Source organism: Nymphaea colorata, chromosome 6 (assembly GCF_008831285.2).
Source record: "Nymphaea colorata isolate Beijing-Zhang1983 chromosome 6, ASM883128v2, whole genome shotgun sequence".
Classification (NCBI taxonomy): domain Eukaryota; kingdom Viridiplantae; phylum Streptophyta; class Magnoliopsida; order Nymphaeales; family Nymphaeaceae; genus Nymphaea; species Nymphaea colorata.
In genome coordinates, this window is record NC_045143.1 from 12,918,551 (window position 1) to 12,924,550 (window position 6,000).

Sequence of the window (6,000 nt, forward strand, 5' to 3'; positions counted from 1 at the left end):
TTGTAGTTAATATCCTTGTAATATGTGAAGTCTCTTAGGTTTCTATGATGTAATTAATGTCCTTGGAGCTTGTGAAATCTCCTAGGATTCTACGATTGGAGACTCTTAGAATTCTGGAAATGAGATTATAAATAGAGGCCGTGCAAACCATTTTGGCTACGGCTTCTTCTCCTCAGTTTCTTCTTGTTTTCATTCTCTCTCTCCCTCTCTCTCTCTATATATATATATATCTCTATCTTCCTGCGTGAGTGCTGTTTTCTGGTTACAGATATTGGTGCTAGATTTCTATCAGTTGGTGGCCTTGTTTTGGTTGGATGCTAATGACAAACAAACTTACCAAGTCAAATAGAGATCTAAAATGTATTAGCAAGTCGACCTTGAGCCCAATTTGTTGAGTTCGAGTACTCGAGCTTGAGCAGCAAGCTAAGTATTTCAGGTGTCAAACTGAGCTTCAGCTGGCCCAACTAGAGGTCGGTTTGTCTCGTATTCACCCTAATTAATAAGCCCATAGTTGATAGTTGTCAAACTCACTGATTCGAGTCATGAGTCATTTGAGTAGGATAGGATTGTTAAAATATAAAGCCTTCACCAGCACGTTGAAGAGGAGTCTCTTAGGATTCCACCTCCTTGTAGAATGTGTTAAAATATTTAATGTCCTTGTAACATGTGAAGAGTCTCCTAGGATTCTATGTTATAGTTAATATCCTTGTTATATGGGAAGTCTCCTAGGATTCTATGTTGTAGTTAATATCCTTGTAATATGTGAAGTCTCTTAGGTTTCTATGATGTAATTAATGTCCTTGGAGCTTGTGAAATCTCTTAGGATTCTACGATTGGAGACTCTTAGAATTCTGAAAATGAGATTATAAATAGAGGCCGTGCAAACCATTTTGGCTACGGCTTCTTCTCCTCAGTTTCTTCTTGTTTTCATTCTCTCTCTCTCTCTCTCTCTCTCTCTCTCTCTATCTTCCTGCGTGAGTGCTGTTTTCGGGTTACAGATATTGGTGCTACATTTCTATCATGGTATCAGAGCGCCAGGTTACGTTATCTCTACCAAACGAAATGCCCAAACAGGTCTGATCTGGTTAGAACTCTTTTCTCATCTTGTCTCTATCCTGAATTTACTTGTCTCTTGCGCAATTCTTGTTCCTTTTTCTTCTTGCTTACCAAGGACACATCTTGTTATATCGTGTCTTCTTTCCCTCTCATCTTCTACCTATATACCATTCATTTCTGCTGTCATGGAAAACCTTTCGCATTCTGGCATGTCCTCAAGTTTTCTTCCTCACCTTATTACCGAAAAACTCAACCATGAGAATTATCTGATCTGGAAAAGGCAAATCATGCCTTTCATAAGAAGTCAAGGCCTCTTTGGACATCTCGATGGTTCAACAAAGGCTCCACCAATATCCGTCTTACAGGAAATAAAAAATGAGGCAGGAGAAGTTATTGCTGTTCATGAAGACAACAATCCTGAACATGCTATGTGGATGAGACGTGATCAAAGTCTGGTTGCGTATATTTTGTCCACTTTATCTCAACAAGTGTTTCTTTCAGTTTCTGATGATTGTACTGCAGAAGAATTATGGGAAACCCTTGCTGATACCTTTTCCCAAATATCAGAAGCTCGAATTATGTACTTAAAGAAAGAATTTCAGAATTTGAGCAAAGGTTCAACGTCTATCATGGATTATTTGGGGCATATTAAGGCCGTCGCAGACCAACTTGCTGCCTCAGGGAATAACATTTCTGATAAGGAAAAGGTGCAGCAAACCTTGAATGGACTTGGGCATGATTATCATGCTTTTATTACAGCTCTTGAGGTCCTTCCTGTTCTGCCTTCCTTCAACGAACTACAAGGTAAACTTCTCCAACATGAAATGAATATGAAAAGAGTCATTGAAAGGACTGATCAAGGGAACTCCCAAAATGTGTTGGCTATGAATGTAAAGTTTGGTAAGAGCCATGGGAACTCCAACCATGGTGGTCGTGGCATTCTACCAACACCACATAACCAAGGTATGTCTCCTTTGGATACTTCAAGAAAAATACCAATTTGTTTTCAGTGCAACAAGAAAGGACACATGAAGGCACAATGTTGGTTTAATCCTCAAAATAAAAACAAAGGGGTAAGACATGATTATAAACAAGGAGGACAAAGTTCTAAATCCACCGCTGAAGATATGCAACAGCTATTGATGGCCGCATTCTCAAAGATGACTATAAAGCAAAATGAGCAGGGAGAATGGTTCTTGGATTCAGGTGCAGCTACCCATGTGACAGGAAATGCAGGTAAATTGACTAACTTATCCCATCATTACGGTAGAAGTTGCATTATAACAGGTGATGGAAAATCTCATCCTATTACACATATTGGAAATGCACATATTCCATTGTCATCCTCGTCTCTATCACTGTCTAATGTTGTTCTTGCTCCCAATATCAAAAAGAACATCATATCCATTTCTAAACTCATTGATGATACAAGCTCTTCTGTTGAATTCACACCTTCTTCTGTCTATGTCAAGGACCTCCAAACAAAGAAAATGTTCGCTAGAGGGAGCGTCAAGGGAATATGTACGTCCTCAAGGAATGTCTACCCAAGGATTCATCCACTTTTGATATAGGATTGAAGACATTTTCTCTTTCTCATAATGCGTCATCAGTGCCAAGTTCTTGCCATTTTCAATCAAAAGTAAGGGGCCCTAACCAATTTTTGGAGTCTGATTTGTGGCATAGTCGGCTAGGACACTGTGGTCGACATTTCATTGAAAAACTTGTCACAGATAGTCTCATTCCAAGATCAAGTTTACCTCTTACTTCAAGTGTCAAAAAATGTTCAAGTTGTGGACTTTGTAAGAGTCATGTTTTACCTTTCCATAATATAAATCAAAGGGCTTCCAAACCTTTTGAAACTATTTTTCTGATGTATGGGGGCCAGCCCCTATTGATTCCATGTCTGGGTCAAGATATTATGTCTTATTCATTGACTCTTACTCACGTTTCACCTGGATTTACTTCATGAAACACAAATCAGAAGTACCTCACATATTTCGAAACTTCTATGCCATGATTCAAACTAAATTTTCATCCAATGTGGTGCATTTTCAATGTGATGGAGGGGGAGAATATTCCTCGCTTGATTTTATTGAATTTCTACGTGAAAAAGGGATAACTAGACAAATTTCCTGCCCTTACACACCACAACAAAATGGTGTAGTTGAGCGGAAACATCGACATATAGTTGAAAGCGCCATGAGCATGATGCATGATACTAATGTGCCCATTTCCTTGTGGACTGAAGCCTTCCATACTGCTGTATACATAATAAATTGTTTGCCTATGACACTCTTGATGTCTAAATCGCCATATTTTACACTCTTAGGCAAACAACCTGATTACAAGAACTTGAAGGTTTTTGGTTGTGTATGCTATGTTCACGTTGATGCTGCCTTGAGGAACAAGTTTCAAGACAAAGCTATTCAATGTAGATTCGTTGGATATGCTGATGAATATAAAGGTTTTCGATGCTATGATCCAACAACTAAACGTATCAAAACTTCAAGAAATGTCATTTTTGATGAACATAGTTTTGATAATACAAATGAAATGCCTATGACCATTGAATCTTATGATCCCTGGACCAGTACACAGTTATTCAATGCAGATCCTGTTATAGAAAATGATGTGCCTCAAAGTGAAGATTCAGAGAGAGCAATACAACCGTCGGATATGGCTCAAAGTGAAAATCAAGAAGATCCAACACAGTCATTAAGTCATCACGAAAACAATAATGAACAGAGCAACGATGCACATCGGTATTCGGGTCTTATCTACAGTCGACGACTAAGGGACAGAGATGCTCACAGTGAAGAAGACAACATGCCCCACCTTAGAAGATCCAACGCATTCGTCATCCCATTCACAGGTGGGTTAGCTATGATTCTTTATCACTTGATTTTCAGTTATTCATGGCAAAAGTTGGCAAGGAGGAAGAACCTACTTCATTTGATGAAGCATCAAAATCACATCATTGGAGAAAGGCTATGAAAGAAGAAATGGATGCCTTGCATGAATGTGGAACATGGGAGATCGTTCCGAGGCCACACGAAAAGAACGTAGTGGGCTCCAAATGGGTATACAAAATTAAATACAAACCTGACGGCAGCATAGAAAGACACAAAGCAAGGTTAGTAGCAAAAGAGTTTACACAACAATATGGAGAAGATTATGATGAGACATTCAGCCCTGTGATCAAAATGGGAACAATTCGCGTGATTATATCATTGGCAGTTGAATATGGATGGAGACTACATCAAATGGACGTGAAGAATGCTTTTCTTCATGGTGATTTAAGGGAGGAAGTATATATGGAACAACCTCCAGGATACACGAAAGGAGACTCTCATGCATGGGTTTGCAAACTAAGAAAATCTATTTATGGACTTAAACAAGCCTCACGTTCGTGGTTTGACAGTTTCTCTTGCAAGATTCAAGAATGTGGTTTTCGGAGATGTCCTCTAGATCACTCTCTTTTCATTTATCGAAAGGAAAACATATTTACTTTACTTCTTATATATGTTGATGATATTGTTATCACAGGCAATTCAGAAAACACATAGAAGAAGCTAAAGTTTTGATGATGCAAAACTTCAAAATGAAAGAGCTTGGTGATTTACGATTCTTTCTTGGAGTGGAGATTGATAGGCACAATAATCGTCTCACATTGACACAACAGAAATACACGTTGGATTTGTTGAAAAAGTCAGGTATGTCTGATTGTAAGCCTGTTGGAACTCCTAGTGTTCTAAATCAAAGACTAAGTGCTCAAGATGGGGAGTTATATGAAGATCCTACGCAATATCGAAGTATTGTTGGGGCACTTCAATATCTTACATTTACTAGACCAGATATTATATATGCTGTGAATCAAGTATCCCAATTTATGCATGCACCTAGAGATACTCACATGGATGCTGTCAAAAGAATATTAAGATATCTTAAAGGGACAGCAGGAGATGGCTTAGTTTATGGTAAGAGTGAAAATATAACTACTGGACATCAACTTATGACATTCACAGATGCAGATTGGGCTGGAGATCCCGATCAAAGAAAGTCCATTTCTGGTTTTTGTATTTTCATTGGACGTAATCTTGTGTCTTGGAGTTGTCGAAAGCAAAAGGCAGTAGCAAGATCCAGCACTGAAGCTGAATACAGATGCATGGCTGCAGGTACTGCTGAAGTTACATGGGTTAGACATTTGCTAGAAGACATTGGAGAAAAGATTAAAACATCAATGTTATGTGCGATAATCAAAGCGCTATTAACATTGCCTTTAATCCCGTACAACATGGTCGAACAAAGCACATTGAGATTGATCAACACTTTGTTAGACAAAAGGTGGAAGACAAGGAAATTCAGCCTATTTATGTTCGTACAGATGAACAAGTTGCAGACTTATTTACAAAAGGATTAACAAAGGAACGATTCTGGTTTCTAAAAGGCAAGTTGTACATGGTGCAAAACCATGCACAACTTGAGGGAGGGTGTTAAAATATAAAGCCTTCACCAGCACGTTGAAGAGGAGTCTCTTAGGATCCACCTTCTTGTAGAATGTGTTAAAATATTTAATGTCCTTGTAACATGTGAAGAGTCTCCTAGGATTCTATGTATAGTTAATATCCTTGTTATATGGGAAGTCTCCTAGGATTCTATGTTGTAGTTAATATCCTTGTAATATGTGAAGTCTCTTAGGTTTCTATGATGTAATTAATGTCCTTGGAGCTTGTGAAATCTCCTAGGATTCTACGATTGGAGACTCTTAGAATTCTGAAATGAGATTATAAATAGAGGCCGTGCAAACCATTTTGGCTACGGCTTCTTCTCCTCAGTTTCTTCTTGTTTTCATTCTCTCTCTCTCTCTCTCTCTCTCTCTCTCTCTATCTTCCTGCGTGAGTGCTGTTTTCGGGTTACAGATATTGGTGCTACATTTCTATCAAG